Source organism: Lepus europaeus, chromosome 2 (assembly GCF_033115175.1).
Source record: "Lepus europaeus isolate LE1 chromosome 2, mLepTim1.pri, whole genome shotgun sequence".
Taxonomy (NCBI): domain Eukaryota; kingdom Metazoa; phylum Chordata; class Mammalia; order Lagomorpha; family Leporidae; genus Lepus; species Lepus europaeus.
In genome coordinates, this window is record NC_084828.1 from 25,278,130 (window position 1) to 25,300,146 (window position 22,017).

The window sequence follows — 22,017 nt, forward strand, 5'->3', positions numbered from 1 at the left end:
TTATATAATTCATAATAAGAAAACTATTTTATTCATAGGTTAGGTCTTATATTGAATACTAAGTTGGGAAATATCTAAATAAAAATTTTATGGCAAAGTTGGAACATGATTTGAATGAGTAAACCTACACAGTCATTACAAAAGTTAAGAATATATAGAAATTACATTTTGACTATCTTCTAAAATATTTACATGAGTGAAGGGGGCATTGTATAGTGAATGATGGATACACATTGATTTTCACATATAATAAGTTATGTTAGGATCCAGGATAATGACAATTTAGGAGAGGAGATACTTGATTTTTCAAAAGCTTACTGCCAAATTTGTAACACAATTGCTGAATAGTCTGGAACTTTGAAGTAAATTAAAATGTAGCTCTAGTACAGATTGACATGGTGGACAAGACTGTGACAATTCCATAAAGTGTCACACCATCCTTTGTTTTCAGAAATAAACAGTTAAACTTTAAATAAATTAATGGAATTTTAAGGAATAAATGAAGGAAATATGAAAATAAAGGTCAAGTCTATACTGAGAATTTGATGACCAAAGTAACCAGAAGTTGACTTAGATAAGCATTGAATCACTCAAACCTTGGATATATACCCAAGCTTTTCCAGTATAATGAGATCCTACAGAAAACCATTTAACACTAGACTTGAATCATGCCCTACCCCCACCACAACATACAGGGAGAATTACATCATTCAACAGACTGGCAAATAGAAATACCGTGGAGACTTGTCTATCATAGATTAATTACAGTTCAGCTATATTAAAATTTGGGATTTTTGGCTATAAGTATATGTTCTTTGGAAAACCTTAAGCAGACAAACTATGCTCAAATGTGTCTCACTTCTAGAGTTGACAGTTAAGTGGCAGAACACACATAAGTGCCCTTTAGGAGAACCACATCATTACCCCAACATTTTATAAGCAAAGCTCTCTTTAATCTAAACTTGCATTTTGATATAAAATCCATGATGACGGTATGCATTGTGAACAAGTAATAGGAAACCTTTTAAACAACCAGTAAGAAAAAAAAGACACATGAAATTTAAAATAAAGCACACTATAAATTAAAAATATGTCATCGTGGTGGATGCTTGGTGAAGTGGTTAAGATGCTGTTTTTGATGCCCACTATCCTCACTGGAGAACCTGGTTTGAGTCATGGCTCTACTCCCAATTCAGATTTCCTGTTAATGTGCACCCCCTTGTGGAAGCAGGTGATGGCTCAAATACTTGTCATCTGCAAACAGGAATAATTTGACTCTCTGCTTTCCAATTTGTATCCCTTTGATTTCTTTCTATTACATAATTGCTATGGCTAAAACTTCCAGAACTATACTGAATAGTAATAGTGAGAGTAGGCATCCTTGTCTTGTTCCAGATCTTAGTGGTAATGCTTCCAGCTTTTCCCACTCACTGTGATACTAGCTGTGGGTTTGTCATATATTGCCTTGATTGTGTTGAAAAATGTTCTTTCCATACCCAATTTGCTTAAGATTATTATTCTGAAAAAAACTGTATTTTATCAAATGTTTACTCTGCATCTATTGAGATACTCTTAAGGTTTTTATTCAAATTGTTGATGCAATGTATTAAATTTATTGATTTGCATACAATGAACCATCCCTTCACCGCTGGGACGAATCACACTTGGTCTGACTGGATGAATTCTTTCATGTGTTGTTGGACTCAATTAGCTAGTATTTTGTTGAGGATTTTTGCATCTATTTTTGTCAGGGATGTTGGTCTATAGTTCTCTGTGGGATCTTTTCCTGGTTTTGGAATTAGATATGCTGGTGTCATAGAAGGATTTTGGGAGGATTCTCTCCTTTTCAATTGTTTTAATTGTTTAAGAAGAATTGGGAATAGTTCTTTTAAAAGTTTGGTGGAATTCATCAATGCATCTCTCCAGTCTAAGTTTTTCTTTGTTGCTGGGTATGGGGAATTTCTTTATTATTGATTCAGGCTCCATCTTGCTTATTTGTCTATTTAGGTTTTCTGTATCTTCATGCCTCAACTTATGGATTTCACTAATGTTGGTATTTCATATTTTAAAGTTTTACTTTTCACATCTATTAGAAAGAGACAGAAAAACTTTTGAGGCACAACATTATGCAGATTCAGTATATATAAGGACCACTAAAGATTAAATGATTGCATTAATTATAAATCAGCCAACAAAGCATTTTGCAGCCATAAAATAGATACCATCACAAGCAATTCTTATTTAAGAAAAGAAAACTTTAAAGCCCCAAAATTCAAAAGTGAATTCACAGTAGATCTATTTCCTCTGTGAATGGCTTTCAAAGAAATATAAGTATTAAAAAAACTTGAAAGTAGATGTGAGTCAACTACCATGAAACTGTTTATAGATTACACATAGTCTTCAAATCACTCTTCTGGATGCTGTGGCATGAAAAATCATAAGTATAGTTCTAAATGCAAGTGAATTTTCAATTTATTTGGGAGGGGCAATGAAACTACATAAAGATATGAAAAATAATATAATATGCTGTATATATCAATATGCTCACATACTGTTTATAGAGGAAAATAAAACTTAGACTCAAAAGATGGGATCAACTTTGTAGTAACAACTGGATTAGAGACAGCATTTCATATAAGGTAAATCATAAATATTCATAGAATATTCAGGGAATTGGAATATCAGTGTAGATAAGCATATCTTATACAGATATAATTGAGATGACATGAAAAATACAACATAAAATCCCCCAGAGTATCTTTAAAGACATGGTTTAATATCTATACTTAAGTTTTTGTTCTTCAATTAGTTATAAATAGAAACTAACATGATAAAATTGAAATTTAGTAAAGATAGGTCTCGAAGTAAGATGACTGACAAAATGGATTAAGGTAACTATATAAGCAGTTTAGGAATGTTGGTGAGTATCTGGATTGACTGTAGCAAAGCATATGGAAAAGTAGGCATGGTTGTTGTAAATATTTCAAAATGTAACTTATTTGGGTGATCACTCAGAACATTAGCAGTAGAGAGGTAAGGTTCCCGTGAGACTAGTGTCACCAACACATGTAGTATGTGAGTATTTGAAGGAAAACAGGGAGAATTTTCGCTATTTCTCATATTCAGCTAATGTATGGAAAAATGTGAAGTCATAATTTATTTTATAACAAAGATTACTGCTGTCATAATGAAGCTTAAATTAATATTTATATACAAGCAAGCATGCAGATCAAACAGCAGATATTCAAGGGAGTTTCTTAATTTACAGAAACATAAATATAACGAAGCAATTGGCATTTCTAAGCTCCATCAGGGGACCAAAAGCCGTTTGCAATTTGATTCAACATTTAACAGTGGCATTTAAAATGGCCAGTCTATCACCTGCAGAGATTTAAAGCTGACATCCTAATCAGTCTACTACCCACCTGACCCAAACCAGACCGGAATTCACTAAGAATATCAGTGATATTCAGAGATGATTGAAGGCACTCCTATATCTTTCAACAATGCCTTGTAACATTTTTCATACACGCAACTTTTTCTCTAAGCCTTTACATCAAGGGAGTTAAAAGAATAAGGTACTCAATTTAGTAATAATAGGAATTCTCAGAGAATTTTATTTCTGAAAGGTCTTTTTAAATTATTGATTATTCCAAGTGAATATTATTTTCTTATTTAACACACACATTTTAAAATTTTATCCAATCCGAGAGAAGTATCTGCTTTATTTCATTTTTTTTTTATTATTGACTGTTCATGGCAGGGCATTTCAATAACCTGAGGTATTATTTTTTAAAAATTCCTAAAATTTTTGAAAAATTCAGAATTTTGCAGCATTTAAGAGAAAAGCATTCTATCACCAATTATCTTCAGAAACTTAACTAATGGCCAAGAGTTCTAATAACAGTATTTTAAATTAAGTGTTCCTTATAATTTTACCAAGAAAACAAAATGCAGAATTTTAGTGTGATTCCTCTCCACTTGTATGCTTCTGAATATATACAAATTTGACACCTACCTAATTTAGGAGAAAAAATGTCTCAATTGCTAGGTCATCTGAGTCCTTTTTTAAGACTGACTGGATGGGGTCAGTGTTATGCCATAGTGGGTAAAGTCACTGCCGGCAATGCTGGCATCTCCTATGGGTGCTGGAATCTAGGCTGGTCCACTTCGGATCAGCTGCTTCCTAAAGGCCTGCCCTCCACGTAAGGAATCTGGATGAAGCTCCGTACTCCTGGCTTCAACCTGGTCCAGCCTTGGAAATTGGCTGTTTGGAGAGTGAATCAGTGGATGGAAGAGCTCTCTGTTTCTCCCTCTTTTTCTGTTACTCAGACTTTGAAACGAAAAAAAAAAAAAAATCTTAAGAAAATGAAATAGTAGTTAAAAAAAAAAGACTGACAGGTCTACCTTGTTAATGTTTTATTTTCTTTTCTACTAGGCAACTTCCTCTCAAATTATAATTCCAGTTTAGTCATTTTTCCATTTGAAACAATAATAATACATGATTAATGCTTGACACAAACAAAACAAAATATCTAAAGAACTGTTTATTTCTCAAACATCATGGTACAACTTGCCTTCATCATCTTATTTTCCAAATAAACCAAAACAAAGACAAGAATTCTATAGGTCCTAATCAATCAATCTATTCTTTATTGTACACTACTGGCCTTACTACTAAAATTAGTGTTCTGCAATTCAACCAAAGTTTTCTAATATTCAAACTTAATAATATTTTTCAGCTTTCATCTTTGATTTAATGAAAGGTGAGATCTCACCAACTACTCTGTTCTTGGCCCATTTCTTTACACACACATGTTTATTCTTTGGCCACTTCCCTGATTAGTTTCATGGACATCCTCTCCCTCAGATTCTTAAATATTTGGAATTTTTTTTAGCAATCTTTGTTGCATTCTCTTCGAAGTTTATATAACTTGTTCTACCTCTTTCTTCTCATAATCACTCTCTCTCTCTCTCTCTCTCTCTCACACACACACACAAACACACACACACAATTATTATATGATGAACACTGTTTTATGCAGCATATGTATAGTGACTGATTTAATCTTGGTGTATTCTACTAAGTAAATGAGAAAACTGAGGAAAAGAATGGTGGTCATGACTTGCCAGTGGACACTCAGCCAATGTGTGATCTGAATGCAGTCATTTGTGCTCTTAATCATTTCACTAAGTGCCTGTCGTATATTAAACATGTCCAGTGTAATTTGGACCACAGTTTCCAAAGGTGAAGTATTCTCACTTCATCTCTTAATTAGAGAGAAGAGAAACACACACACACATACACACACACAGAGGAAACCAATTTCACTATGATTTCTGCAGACATTTTTGGTAATTTGCATTGTACCTCCTTCTTTATTTTAAAACATTTATATTCCTAGATATGAGTATATGAAATACAAGAAACTTTTTTAGGGGCTGGCTCTGTGGCACAGCAGGTTTACGCCCTGGCCTGAAGCATTGGCATCCCATATGGGTGCCGGTTTGAGACCTGGCTGCTCCACTTCCGATCCAGCTCTCTGCTGTGGCCTGGGAAAGCAGTAGAGGATGGCCCACGTCCTTGGGTCCCTGCACCTGAGTGGGAGACCCGGAGGAATCTCCTGACTCCCAACTTTGGATTGGCGCAACTTCGGCTGTTGCGGCCAATTGGGGAGTGAACCATCAGATAGAGGACCTCTCTCTCTCTCTCTGCCTCTCTTCTCTCTGTGTTACTCTCAGATAAATAAATAAATCTTTTAAAAAAGTAACATTTAACTTAGATAAAATTTTAAAAATGGAATTGAAATAAAATATATAAACAAACACTTTCATATTTATCAAAGTTAACATTTCAAAATTCAAGAACGTTCTCTACCTATAGTATATCATTCTTTATTCTCTCTCTTAAGTGATGCTATTTTTATTCACTGAATCTATTTTGGTAGACAAATAAGAAATAAACAAGATTGTCTTCCCTGTTCTTCTCTTAAATATAAACTGTCATCAGATTCAACTCATTCTTCCTTTAAACGTCTCTCAAATATTCCTGTTTTGTATCCTCAGGGCTTAATCCAGTGAGTGGTCTGCAAAAGTGAGTAAGATCAACTACTGGGCTTATCATACATATTTCAGGATATTTTGCATATCCTGAATATGAATATTTTACATATCCTGAGTATGAATATTTGTGTGCAAAATATGTGTGTGATGACAAAATATGTGTCCTTTAAACAAATATTTCTGAGAGACAGAAAGATACAGAGAGAGTGCCTATCTACCATTTGACTTCCCACATCCCCACAAGGGTTGGTGAGGTATGGCCTGAGAAATCAGGAGCCAGAATCACAGCCCGGGTATTCCACATGGGTGGTGGGGACCCAGCTACTTAGGTCATCTGCTGCCACTGGCCAGGATCTGCATTAAGTCTAAAATTAAGAGGTAGTGCCAGTTACAGTTTCTTGGGCACTATAATGTGGGACACCAGCATCCTAACTGATTGTTTAACCATTAAGACAAATGCCTACTTAGTTTGTGTGTGTTTTAATATGATATATCTGTAGTTTGATATTTCTTTTGTTTTGATACCACTCCTGGAAATTCTGAATCAATATATATGGTTGTCCTAGGGATCTATTTTTTCGGAACTTCCATATATTAACCATAGTGTCTTCCATATGTTAACCACTGCTACTGAAAATGTGACCCTCAGTCCAATACCATTGATTGGGGAGCTTCTTTGAATTGTAATTTAATAAGGTCCCCAATTGATTCATGCACACATTAAAATGTGATCTACATTTGAAATAAGGTTGAACCATGAAAGAGGGTTGAATATATTTAAGAATCTGTAGTAAAATCACCATTATGTATTTATAAAACTCAAACTCTTTCACTTTTGACTCATAAGATCTTGAATAATTTGGCCATGACCTGACATTGCTATTATCTGAACAAAACTCAGCTTCTGAGTTCGGGTAGATGCTTAAACATCAACATCATAAGTAAATGTACTGAAAGCTGTCAATTTAATTGAAGTATGGTGTTTATGAGGTCTAGTGTGGAGTCCTTAGGTATTGGAAGATTGCTCTCTGGAAGAGGTTTCTGCTTAGAGGGTGGATTTTAAGCTTAGTGAGGCTGAGCTTCTCTCACAGCTTCCTTTGCAAGGACTTCTCCTGCCATGGGATGTTTTGCATCACTTTGAGTCTTTGACATTAAAAATGCCATCACCAGATGCCAAACCAATGGGGCCACCTTGTCTTGGAGTATGACCCTCTAAAACTGAAAGCCCAAATAAACCTCTTTTCTTCAGAAGTATTTTCTCTTAGGTATTTTGTCTTAGTAATGAAAAGGAGACTAATATATTGGAACTGTTTCTAACAATATCAAAATACAACACATAAAATAGTTAAACTATTAGGGAATTTTGCACATATTCTTATATTTCATGTCTCTATTTCTTTTTACATTGTGTTTTATACTCATTAGAACTCTTCTCTTTTTATAAACTAAACACATACCACTTTCTATTGAATATTTCTATGAGTCTTCTAAGCAGTTAGCCATATTTTTTCGGTAATTTCTAAAATCCTATACTCTTTTTTTACAATTTAAGAGAATTGTAAGAATTTTACAATTTTTAATATGCAGAGATAATCATGTACTTTAATTGAAAGGTGCAATGCTTCCTATTCAAACACACTAGTGCTACTTGAGTTAAAATTAATCTAAACTTGAGGAAGGTTATTTTATAATTACTATACAGTTTCTAAGTAGTACTTAACATGTAATCAGTTTTGTTCACACATGTTTCTTGACTGTACCCTCTAATCTTGGAAAATAAAAACCATGACTTATTTATCTTAGTCTATCTACTATATACTGAGTCTTGAAGATAAGCTAAGAAAAATATTTATCCATATGTGAATTGGTACTAAAGTAAAATGAAACATAACAATTGAAAAAAATATTACTCAAATATCTAAATGAATCTTTCTAATTCTCTTAAAGCTTGAATTCACCAGAAGCTATTTTAGATCTGGTTTCAGACCACTAGTTTTGCTTGTTTAAACTACAAAAATAAGTATAAATGAAATTAGCAATATCTTGACTTTTGAATAAAGATTTTCTAGCATGTGTTTATTCAGCAATGTGTGTATGAATGTATTTCAATCAAAGTGTGTTCACACATGAGTTTAAATTTCATATAGGTGTTTTTCAATCATTAGTAGTCAAAAATTCATTGATGTACATAAGAGGCCATGTGAATGAAAAGAAAGGGCAAATAATATTCAAAAAGGAAAGGAAGAATTAAAGGGGAAGATGAGAACATCTGTAAAGAGATTTCAAGAAATTTTCTGCTTGGGAAGATGATAATCAGTAGGCAATATATTTTATGATTTTTGCTCCCATCAGTTATTAATTCATGGAATTGATAAAAAACCAAATGTATATTGAGAATCGCTCACACATGTCAATATTTTAAAAACTATGCTTAAAAAGAAATTCAAGTGAAGAGATCATACTCAGGAAGATATGCTAGTGAAATAAAGTTTATGTGGCTAGTGCTATGGTGTAGCAGGTAAAGCCGCCACCTGCAGTGCCAGCATCCCATATGGGCACTGGTTTGAGTTCCGACTGCTCCACTTCCAATGAAGCTCTCTGGTATAGCCTGGGAAAGTAGTGGAAGACAGCCAAGTCATTATGTCACTGCACCTGCGTGGGAGATCCGGAAGAAACTCCTGGCTCCTGGCTTCAGATGGTCTCAGCTCTGGCCCTTGCAGCCATCTGGGGAGTGAACCAGTGGATGGAAGACTTCTCTGTCTCTGTCTCTGTCTCTGTCTCTCTCTATCTGCCTTTCTGTAATTCTGCCTTTCAAATAAAATAAATAAATCTTAAAAAAAATTAAGTTATGTTTTTTTTTTACTTTATGAAAATACTGAGTTTATTTCACATGTATATTTTCCACATCTGACTATTGATACTACTGTATCCTAACATTCCATAAATACTTAAAACCAATCAAAGCATGGAGTGCCATCTTTAAAAACTAAACAGGGATTTTGGACAACACATGCTTGGCAATAGTACCTGGACATTTATCAAACACAGTAGAGAAAGTTCTCACTCTGCATTATAAAAATGACAGCTACAGAAATGGAAAAAAAAAAGTTTAAACTATTTTCTTAAAAAGACTTCTTCCACTGCCAAGGATCTTGACTAGCCTCCTGGTCAGTCATGCAGAAGCAATTCTTCACATAATTGATGAATTTGGCTACTACTTTGGGAAGAGAATCGCCTTTTTCTATACTTGCTTGCATTTTTGCTTTAATTTCTTCTACAGAATATCTTCTACAGAAACAGGTCCTTTTGGTGTTTTTTTTTTCCCCGTTTTTTTGAAAGATTCTTGATCTTTTAATCTTGGTTGATGGTTCTGAGTCTTTCTCACTCTTGTTTGATTTCTGTGCATTTTTGGCTGGGGTATCTCATATAGATTTCTTCGCTGGAGCATTTTCTTCAGTTTCCTCATCATCGTCATCATCTACATCATCATCATTGTCATCGTCATCATCACCAGCAGCAGCAGCAAGCTTTATTTTTTTTTTTTTCTGTGATACTCTGCTGCCACCTCCAGGGATACATCATCTTCCAGGTATACTTAATAGCTTCACGTCCTCCTCCTCTTCCTCTTCTGACTCTGCATCTTGCTCCACAGCTACTAAGTGCTGTCCACTAATATGTACAGGCCCTAAACCGCACTTCCACCTTAAGACCACAGGAAGTGTTATTTCAAAGCCTTGAAGTGAAACCGTTAGCTGTACAGACATTTTCAAAGTTGCTTGTGTTACTGTAATTGGACGACCTTCATAATTCACTGCCTCTGCCTCAACAATGTGCAGTTTATTCTTTGCACCACTGTCTAAACTGACTGTTCTTAAAGATAACTGGTACGCATCTTCGTTATTGTCCACTTTAAAGTCACAATCTTTGTTGGCCTTTAGTTTACAACCAAAAAGAGAGCTCTGGGGCCTCAGAGGGCTCATCTCAATGTCCATTGAATCTTCAATGGGGCAGAGGGACAAACTTAGTTGGGAGAGAAGGCAGACGAAGATAAGACATGCGCTGCTGCAAAGAATAGCTGCATAGGGCTATTTGTATATATTTTTACTTTGAAATCAGACATGATGATTTTATTTTCCTGGAGTGCATTATATAAAATTAAATAATATTCAGTATACAAGTTTCAACTGCAAATATAATTTTAGTAATCTTCATTGCATAAAAATACTCACCATATTGCTTATTTAAAAAAGTAAAATCACCACATGGATACTTTATATCAACAATACAGGAAGCAATATGCCTGCTCCATATTTTTGTTCAAATTTGATGCTTTTTCTCATATAATTGAATACAAATAAAAGTAGGAAATATGCTTTAACATCAATTATATTAGCAAATGTTGTACAAGTAGAGAGTGAAGCAATTGCTGGTATGAAAACTGGTAGTTAGGCTTTGAGTCCATTAGGAGACCAGGAATAGGTCACTCATCACTTATTTTGACTGTGACATTTAATTAAAACTAAAATATACTGAAGAGGCAGCTAAACCTAAGTTCTACATCCAATCCAAATTTATTTCAACAAGCACCACTTAGATATGTAAGTTATTAGCTGCCTTGATGCAGCCAGTATAGAACATCATGTACATTTTTTTCACTGCTGTTAATACTATGCAGTAATAAATTAAATCATGAGAGAGTGTTTGCACTAAGCCAAATTCCTAAGCCTCTGGATAGCAATGTAAGTGCTTTGTCTAACTGAAGTGTGTGGAGTTCCTTTCCAGATTAAATTCAGGATAAACCATATTTATAAGCCTGACAAATCAGAATTCAAACATTTGTCACACAACTCAGTCAGAACATTTCACTCCACTTCCTTCCTGAGTGATATTATAGTACTAGCTATTCAACACTTTCATTGCTTGCCATCCAACTTTGATATATAATGTGAAACCCAACAGAGTATTATAATGCTACGACCAAATCATGTAAGAAGAAGAAGAAAAACACCCTCTTCAGCTTTAGAAATATAAAGTTTGAATTAGAAAAACTGAAATGAAGGACCAAAACATCACCCTTAATATGAGCAAATACTATGTCCTTTGCACAAGGAAAGTTATAAACTTATTCTGAAATGAACATTTTATGTTACAGATTCCAAAATGTTTCTATAGGAATGCAACCCTTTAAAATAAAGAGTTCAGAGAGAACACTTGCCCTATGAATTAAGCTACAGCTTGGAATGGCCACATGCAATACCACAGTGTCTGGGGGCAAGTGAAGGATCTGCTTCCAATTCTAGCTCTCCATTAACGAACACTTTGGGAGGTTATGGTGGCAACTCAAGTAGTTGGTTCTTGTCACTCACATAGGTGACACAGAAAGTTCCCAGATACTGTTTTCATCCCGATCCAACTCCTGCTGTTGTGGGCATCTATTTTGTGAGGCAGTACTCTTGTTCATCCCAGTAAATTAGAGATCTCTCTGTCAAGTAATCGCAGGTTACAGGTGGGGACTGGGCTATGATGACTAACCAGATTTTGAAGGCTCCAGACTAAGGTTTAGGTTCACCTATGCTTAGATTATTTCACCAACCTATATCTCATAGTATTTGCTATTATTTCCTTGACACTACTGAAGAAGTTAAGTGAAGAAGCAAGTTCAATAACTTTAGAACACAGAAAAAGTTGAGTTGGCCAAACATCCTACAGATTGGACAGACAATGGACAGACTGTTGCTTCTCCAAGGAATAGAGTGAGTCCCAGGAGAGTTGAGGGTTACATGGCAGATAAGAATTGTTCTTGTAAATCTTGACTCCAATAATAGAGTGAGAAGCGGTTCACAGGTGGAGAGAAGAAGGTTGAGAAAGAAAAGTTGGTCCTCAAAATTGTGTGTGGCAGTGAGAGACAGAATGTGTGTGTGTGTGTGTGTGTCAGAGAGAGAGAGGAAGGGAGGAAGGGAGGAAGGGAAAGAGAGGATGTTGACATTATGTGAACCTGAGGTGCATAAGTTTCACTGCGGTTCAGTTACCCAAAGGCAAGCCAGAAATATGTTACTGCAGCCTCCTTGACTGTTAGTGATGCGGGAAGGTGCAAAGTCCTGAGACCCAAACTCCCCTCATGGAGTACAAAGCCATTAGAATGCCAACGGGACTCTTCTGATGACAGATACGTGACTGACCTTGGGGTAGCAGTGAAGTGAACGAGAGAGAAAATACAGCTTATCTCTGAGAAGTCATCAGTACCAATGGGAACTGCAAGGGAACTGAGGTACTGTAAGAAAGGTCTGGAATCTGATCAAGTCATGGCCACAAGACATATATTTACTGTTACTTCTCTAAAGATGCTGTTTAAGATATCAGAAAATGGATTTTCATTCCTACCAATGGTGAATTAAAGTACTTTTTCCTTTAAATCTATGCCAGCATGTATTACTTTTTGATTCGTGGATAATAGCCATTCTGACTTGAGTTAGGTAGTATTTTTTTGTGGCTTTTATTAGCATTTCTCAGCTTGTGATCTTAAGAAATTTTCAATATGTTTATTGGTCTTTTGTATTCCAATATTTGAAAAAGGTATGTTCATACCCATTGCCCTTTTCTCAACTGGATTGTTTGTGTGTTTGTTTTTACAATGCTGCTATGTATATCTTTGCACAAGCTTGTGTATATATATTAATGAATGCCTTTCTAAAACACTTTATAAGTAAAATTATTGGGTAATAGCATGTGCAACTTTTACATCTTAATCCATAATGCTTTCATAATTTTTTTAACTTTTTTTTTTTTAATTTTTGACAGGCAGAGTGGACAGTAGAGGGAGACAGAGAGAAAGGTCTTCCTTTTGCCGTTGGTTCACCCTCCAATGGCCACCGCGGTAGGCGCGCTGCGGCCAGCGCGCCGCACTGATCCGATGGCAGGAGCCAGGTGCTTATCCTGGTCTCCCATGGGGTGCAGAGCCCAAACACTTGGGCCATCCCCCACTGCACTCCTTGGCCACAGCAGAGAGCTGGCCTGGAAGAGGGGCAACCGGGACAGGATCGGTGCCCCGACCGGGACTAGAACCTGGTGTGCCGGTGCCGCAAGGTGGAGGATTAGCCTAGTGAGCCGCGGCGCCGGCTAATTTTTTTAACTTTTATTTAATAAATATAAATTTCCAAAGTACAGCTTTTGGATTATAGGGGCTTTTCCTCCCATAACCTCCCTCCCACATGCAACCATCCCATCTCCCACTCCCTCTCCCATCCCATTCACATCAAGATTCATTTTCAATTCTCTTTATATACAGAAGATCAGCATAGTATATACTAAGGAAAGATTTCAACAGACTGCACTCACACAGAAACTCAAAGTATAAAGTGCTGTTTGAATACTTGTTTTACTGTTAATTCGCATAATACAACACATTAAGGACAGAGATCCTAAATGGAGAGTAGTTGCACAGTGACTCCTGTTGTTGATTTAACAATTGAAACTCTTATTTATGATGTCAGTAATCACCTGAGGCTCTTGTCATGAGCTGCCAAGCCTATGGAAGCCTCTTGAGTTCTTCAACTTCGATCTTATTTAGACAGGGCCATATTCAAAGTGGAAGCTCTTTCCTCCCTTCAGAGAAAGGAACCTCCTTCTTTGATGGCCCGTTCTTTCCTCTGGGATCTCACTTGCAGAGATCTTTCATTTAGGTCATTTTTTTTTTTTTTTTGCCACAAAGTCTTGGCTTTCCACGCCTGAAATACTCTCATGGGCTTTTTAGCTGGATCCAAATGCCTTAAGGGCTGAATCTGAGGCCAGAGTGCTGTTTAGGACATCTGCCATTCAATGAGTCTGCTGTTTCATTGTTGTTGAGTTTCTTGAGTTCCTTATATGTCCTGGATATTAACCTTTTGTCAGATACAAAATTTGTTAATATTTTTTCCGTTTTGTCAGTTGCCTCTTTACTTTGTTAACCATTTCCTTTGCTGTGCAAAAAACATTGTGGAAAACAATATGGATATTCTTCAGAAAAATAAAAATACCACATGACTCAACTATACCACTTCTGGGAAAATATCTAAAGAAAACGAAATCAGTCTATGAAATAGTTACCAGCATTCTCATGTTTACAGCAGCTTAATTCACAATAGCAAATATATGAAATCAACATAGACATTCATCAACTGATGATTGGCTGAAGAAAATGTGGTATAAATACATGAAGGATATTACTGAGCATAAAAATGACTAAAATCCTGATATTTGCAACAAAAGAGATGGAACTGAGATCATTATTCTATGTGAAATAAGTCAGACCCAGAAAGACAAATATCTATTTTCTCTTATTTGTGAAAGTTACTGAATGAAGTGAGTATAAACATTTTATGGATGTCATATCATGTTATTTAGTTTCAAATATTGCTTCCTGAGTCATACTACAAAGATGACAATATACTCTTCTTTCATCACATAATGACAATTATTAAGATTCCCTCTGTGATATCAATATCTGTTTTCTAGAAAAGATAGTATATATGTTTATGCATATAATGTCTACATTTTAAGTCAATAATGCAAGATGTAAAATAATAATTTTTATGAAGGAGTCAGGAGACCATGAAATTATTTATAAAGCTAAGTATTCTCCCAAAGCCATGTTATGTTTACCTAATAAGATTTTTCTCTCCCCAGAAGACACATAGATATCTTTGGGAAGGTTTACTAATCTGAGAGCTAATTTGAAAGATATTGCATTAGCTGATAAAATTGCATGAACTGAGAGTTCTATCTTTATTCCATTCTTATACATAATAGGGTGTAATAAAATTAGCTCTTGTGTTTGTGAGAGCATAATACCCTTAACTCAATGTCTGATACATAGTAAATATTAACTGCTCTAGCAGTGATTGCTTATTAATTACCTCCTGAGGTGCTCAAAAAGATCATTTTCCTGCTTTTTTTTGTTTGTTTTATGTTAAAGAACTGTTCCATGTTTATAGACCACAGCATTGAAACTTCCAGTCAAAATTGTATCTATCTCCCACAGGGAACCAAGAAACAAAAAAAATAAATAAAAATAAATCTATAATTGTTTTTCTAAATAAACTTAGAAATTATTAATTTAGGCCCAATTTAAATGTAATGTAATTAAGCAAAATTTGTTCACCTGCATACAATGAAATTAGGAGACATGATTATTTGTCACATCTTCAGAAAGGTTGTAGAACAGGCTGCCGAATTTGTTGACATATGCACAAATAATATCACAGTTTCTCATTCTTACTTTCATGACAGTCCAATACCATGATGGGAAATGTAGTGAAAAATTAATATTTCTTTTTTATGAACAACAGCCAAAAGGCCTATTGTTTTGGAATAATTTGGAGAAAATTGTGGCCTAGATAAAGCTTATCCTAATTTAATATGCATACTTAAATATACATAGATTCTAAATTATTTGATGCCTAACTATTATAGTAATATGCAATTATTAAACATAAAAGAATAATGTGTTCTTCAGAAAGTGCCATGTTAGTATGAATCCATGTCTATATTTGTCCCTGAAGTTGCTACTTACACTTTAAAATTGTCTTCTGACCTTTTTCTGCAACATTCTCCTTCTGTTCCCCACTCTTGTTTTTTTTTTGATTCCAGAATCAGGTTGTTCTTTTCTCTCTTCCTACCATTCCGTCCCCTCCCCTGCTGTCTTCTTCCTCCTCCCCTCTTCCTTTTCTTCATTCTTCTCTGTTCTCTCTCATTCTCCATTCTCTGTATGTTCCTACCACTCCTCATGCATAATATTGTGTAATTTACCATAATACTATATAATAATTTGCTTATATGGCCATATTTCCAATTAGAATGCAATTGGTGCTGAGTAACAACATGGCCTCATTCAATCTGTAAAGCACCAGTCTTTCGCACAGCCTGGAACACTGTAGACATCTATTATATTTCTTAAATAACAAGTAAATACATTAGTTGAATGATTGTTTTAAAATCCATATATTTAAATCTAAACTACTCAAATAAAACAGAACAGCTCCATCCCCCACTTCCTTTCCCAGGAAAAGAATAATTATTTTCCTTATGTAATTGAGAGGAGTTTCTAAAATCAGATAATTTATTTAAATATTAGATAAATAATGAATGAAACAAATACCTCTACATAGACACTACTTGACTGACTGACTGATTGATTGATTGATTGCAAAGGAGATTATTACTGAATCAGTAAGTTCTATTACAGGCTTTAAAACCAAATTAGCATTCTCACATACTCATTAATTCTTTTCACTCAAGCATATTGTACCTCATACAAAAGAGTTGGTTGTGTGATGTGGATGCTAAAATATTTTGTATTTTAATGTTTTACGACTTAGTAGCTTTACAGAAGTGAAAAAAAAAAAACACTTAGTTGTACATACCACCATATTTGACAGTATAGCTAGCTCATAAAAATCAAACTTCACATATTCATCGTGAATGTCTGCTTCACAGATTTTTGATTTTATACTCTATACTACTCATTCTGGTGAAAACTTAGAAGACATTGTTACATTTCTTGGGCATTCACTGTCTCAGATGGCAAGAAACCTGGTCTAATTATAGCCAAGAAAACTCCACAAGACACATTATCTGGCTTCAAAGGCTCATAAAGCTTCTGTCTTCCCAGAATGAAGGATAAAATCACGTAAATAGTTTTCTTCTTTCTCCACTTAGCTGATGGGAGTGCTTGGCTGTCAATTCTGCTATTATCCCAGGGACCAGTCTTTGTTCTCAACCACCAGAAGAATTGGGTTGTACTTCAATTCAACCCATCAATTCTTTCTGCAAGCCAAAGTGTTTACAGTTTAATGCCAACCCCAGACAAGTGTGTTCTCCCGCATAACTTCTTTATCAGAAAACTGTAAGAATCAAAATTCTCCATAGACATGTGAAAAAATAAAGCAAAGCTTTTTAATAATGACTTCCAGGACTGAACATTCTTATTGACTGCTGAAATCCATTCTACATTAGAAGTTTGAAACGTGCCAGGGGATTCCAATTCAATTCCATCAAGGTTGCATGTACCAATGCCATCTCACTAGTCCAAGTGATCAATTTCAGTTCACAATTGATCATAATGAAAGAATTAAGAGTCAAAGGGATCACATAAACAAGACTAGTGTCTGCAAATACTAACTGATATAGTTAAAAAGGGAGAGAACGACGCAACATGGGAAGCGAGATACACAGCAGACTCATAGAATGGCAGATGTCCTAAACAGCACTCTGGCCTTAGAATCAGCCCTTAAGGCATTCGGATCCGACTGAAAATCCCATGAGAGTATTTCAGGCATGGAAAGCCAAGACACTATGGCAAAAAAAAAAAAAAAAAAAAAAAAAAAAAAAAAAAAAAAAAAAAAAAAAAACACCTAAATGAAAGATCTCTGTGAGTGAGATCCCAGTGGAAAGAACAGGTCATCAAAGAAGGAGGTACCTTTCTCTGAAGGGAGGAGAGAACTTCCACTTTGACTATGCCCTTGTCTAAATATGATCAGAGTTGGCAAACTCAAAAGGCCTCCATAGCCTTGGCAACTCATGACAAGAGCCTCGGGTGATTATTGATGCCATAAACAAGAGTGTCAAATTGTTAAGTCAACAACAGGAGTCACTGTGTACTTACTCCTCATGGAGGATCTCTGTCTTTAATGTGCTATACATTGTGATTTAATGCTATTACTAGTACTCAAACAGTATGTGACACTTTGTGTTTATGTGTGGATGCAAACTGTTGAAAGCTTTACTTAATACATGCTAAATTGATCTTCTGTATATAAAGAGAATTGAAAATGAATCTTTATGTGAATGTAAGGGGGGAGGGAGGGGAGAGAGAAGGTTTGCAGATGTGAGGGAAGTTATTGGGGGGGGGGTGCATTGTAATCCATAAACTGTACTTTGGGAATTTATACTCATTAAATAAAAGTTAAAAAAAAAAGAAGTTTGGTTTAAAAAGATGACTGCAGGACCAATTCAGGAAAGTCAAAAGAGGACTTCAAAGATGCCTCTGTGCTCTTCACTTATCAGTGCTACTATGTTCGCATTATAGTCAACACCACTACTTTTCTGATAATGTTTTACAAACTCGAACTTCTACAATATATTGATTCTCCCCTGGATGGAGATCACAAGTTATTCCAACATACAAGAATGATTCTCCTTCTAGAGATTCATTAACATCACAGTGCTTGTATCACTTAGATCTAGACTGAAGAACTAAACATACTAGAAATGTATTACAAACTGCTCATTAAATTGGAGTTTGTGTGAGCCTCTAGTTATAGTATGAGGATCCACAGCATTTCATAAGCAATGCATGTTGTTGCACATGGAGAACAAATTCAGGGGACGTATTCAGAATCCAACTATGGAAGACTCTCCAATAATCAAGGATGTCAAATAATTAATTCATTGTGATTTTAAAATGATTCATGCAGATTGTCAACCAGAGTTACATCTTCTAGATAAAATACTTAACTTCTAAAGGCAAGGGAAGGAACTAGACTAAGCCCCAGTAATAGCTATGTATAAGTTTTTAAGAATTATTTTATTTATTTGAAAGACAAACAAACATAAAGAGAAAAGGGGAAAGAGAAGGGGTGGGGAGAAGAAGGAGAGAGAGAGAGAGAGAGATCCTCGATCTGCTGGTTCACTCCCCAAATGTCCACAATGGAAGGGACTGGGCCAGGCTGAAGCCAGGAGGCAGAGCTTCTTCTGTGTCTCCCATGCGAGTGTAGGGACCGAAGCACTTAGGCCATCTTCTACTGTTTTCCCAGGCAGCTGGATTAGAAATGGAGCAGCCAAGACTCAAACCAGTGAACACGTGTTTGCGGGAGCTCAAGTACTCAGGTCATCTTCCACTGCTTTTGCAGACGCATTAGCAGGGATCTGGATTAGAAGTGGAGACTCCGCCGGCGCCGCGGCTCAATAGGCTAATCCTCCACCTGCGGCGCCAGCACACCGGGTTCTAGTCCTGGTTGGGGTGCCGGATTTTGTCCCGGTTGCCTCTCTTCCAGGCCAGCTCTCTGGTATGGCCTGGGAGTGCTGTGGAGGATGGCCCAAGTGCTTGGGCCCTGCACCCCATGGGAGACCAGGAGAAGCACCTGGCTCCTGCCTTGGGATCAGTGCGATGCGCTGGCCACAGCACACCGGCTGCAACGGCCATTGGAGGGTGAACCAATGGCAAAGGAAGACCTTTCTCTCTCTCTCTCTCTCTCTCTCTCTCTCTCAGTGTCCACTCTGCCTGTCAAAAAAAAAAAAAAAAAAGAAGTGGAGACTCCAACCGGCACCCATATGGGTAGCTAATACTGCAGGCAAAGGTTAACCTTCAATGCCACAGTGCTGACCCTATAGTACTTTTTTGAAAATTCTGTACTCAGGATGATTTTGGTGAAGGTATATACCTCTGTTAGGAAAGAGTTGATAACAGTGCTTCCTCATACACCATGTTAGTCATAATCTACAGATAAGTTTAAGAACAAACAACTCAATGAAGTTATATAATGGGAAAAAAATAATTGTTGAAGAATTCTATAGCACCCTGAGACTCTTTGGCCTACATTATCACAGCCTGTAATTGGAAAGCCATAACTCAGCCTATGATTTTTATGGAAAAGTTCTACAACTTTAGGTTGTTAAGATGACTCTGTGGGGGTTGGCGCTGTGGCACAGCAGGTTAAAGCCCTGGCCTGAAGTGCAGGAATCCCATATGCGTGCTGCTTCTAGTCCTGGCATCTCCCTTTCCTGTCCAGCTCTCTGTAATGGCCTGGGAAAGCAGTAGAAGCCCAAAAAACACATGCCATGCACCATCATCTTTTCTTAGACACATCCTACTTCTTTACAATTTTTTATTTCATACTTTGACAAGTAATGAGGTAGAATGAATTGTACAGTAGCACAGGACCGAATTCAACAACTAGAAAGGTAAGAAAGTTGGGGTCCAAAGACTTTTTATGTTGCAATAATTAAAGCCAACCTTTTCCATGACAATCATCTAGAAGAATGATCCTGAAGAGGAGGGTATGGCATCTGATCAACAAAAGATCAACATGCCATTTTCTGGTCATCAGCAATTTCACTGAGCTAGAGGATTAAAGATGCAAGGTACAAGTAAATGCTTCTCTTGTGGGCAACTGGCATAAATTTCTAAGGCAGGGTTATTGGTGATTAGGAGATTCAGTTTCATCATTTCTTGGCCTTTTTTGATTACTGGTCTTAGACATCTCAAAAGTTTGAATTTTATAATACCTTTCCATTTTTAAATTCTGCTTCAAAAATATAAGTCAACTGCCTACAGGGCCTAGAAGCCAGTATCTAAGCTGATTCCTTAATATCTAAACATTCTAAAACATAGCAATTCTAAGTTTGAATCGTATTGTAGTAAGGAAACATAACAGTCTTCTAAAGAGTGTTGATCTTACAAAAATTCAGTTAGGCAGCATGGTGTCCTGCCTAGGGTAAAATAAAATAAAATAAACCCTATATGGCTAACATAAGCACTTATTCTCAACAGTTTAGATGACTGGAAGTCCAACATGCAGGCACCAAGAGATTTTTAGAGGTTCTATTTGCTCATATATGTCATCTTCTCACTGGGTCTTCACATTAAAGAAGAGACAAGGAGATATTTGAGTTCTCTTCCATAAAAAGTACACTAATCCCAACCATAAGGGCTTCACAGCCACAACCTAATCATGTCCCAAAAGTACCATCTCCAAAGACTATAATATTGGTGCTTCAAAGTGAATGTGTGAATGGTAAGGTAACAAAAACATACAGATCCCAACAAAATAATATCCATTGAGGGTTTACCATGTAAAGGAGGAATTATTCTAGAAATCATTAGAAATATCAAAGTGAACCAGCTTTTGTTCAAATTGCTTGCTCTTATTTATCAGGGAACATGAGGCACACCCACCCACATTAATATTCAAGATAGAACATGAGAATAGTGCAAAGGTGTAATGCAGTCATGGTAAGGTAAAAAGGAGGGTGATGTTAATAACTCAGTGGAGTGTGGAAGGGCTTTTGAAGAACCAGTGTAATAATTAAATTTTCTGATTCTGAGCAATTCAGACTTGCAAGAAGTGGTGAGCTTTTGGAATACAGAAAGAGTATAATTGAAAACACGCAGAATAAGAAAAAAGAGGCTAGTTTTCCAGTGGTTTTGGATACTATGGGATTTCATAGTTTAGAGCCGGATTGTGGCATCACTTATGGTTCTGTAGGGGAAAGGTGAACTAGAAGGCTTAGGCTTGGCTGAGTGTTACAATAATGTCATTGCAGGGGCTGGGAAGAAAGGAGGGATGCAAATAGAGAATGGAAAGGAGACAATAAAGATAAGGAAAAGTTTGGAGGGTGACAGAAAGTCACTTCATTTTTAATTGATTTTTGTTACTAGTTTATCCAGTGTAATTTCTTAAGTATAAAAGGTCTCAAGTAAAAAGTATATAAGAATAGGAAAAACTTCATTAGTTTAATTACTTAACACAGACTTTCATCGTTGCTTAAACAACTATATACCATTCTTGTTTACTTTTGATTTCATTTTTGAAAGAGTTTACTGTGAATGTCTGTTTTCTTAAATATTATATTATCTACAGAATATACTATTAGTATATATAATAGATTTAATTTTTCTAGATATTTTGATAATTTGTAAAGCAAAGCTATTTCACATCAGTTGTAGAGAAATTCTCTATTTAAAAATAAATCCAGTTTATGTATGATTAGGTAGAAAGTGCTTAGCATTTTCATTTTTTTTCTATTTTTTTTTTATTATTTCAGGGGAGAGCGCGAACGTAGTTGCCCACTACCACAAATTATGCAGTCAAGGGGAGATACCATGATCACAAAGGTGGTTTTCCCAGGGCGAGGCTTATCCAGTGCTTAGCATTTTCTAAAGACATGTAATCTGAAAGAACAAAACAAATCATACTGCAT

At 35.9% G+C, this 22,017-nt stretch overlaps 1 protein-coding gene and 1 pseudogene across 1 annotated transcript in view; both read right to left on the reverse strand.

Annotated features, from left to right (window-relative positions):
- The window catches only part of NCAM2 (neural cell adhesion molecule 2), a 576,480-nt gene that overhangs the window by 273,907 nt on the left and 280,556 nt on the right, over positions 1 to 22,017 (reverse strand). The window lies entirely within an intron of this gene.
- Positions 9,186 to 11,524, reverse strand: LOC133777088 (nucleophosmin-like; annotated as a pseudogene).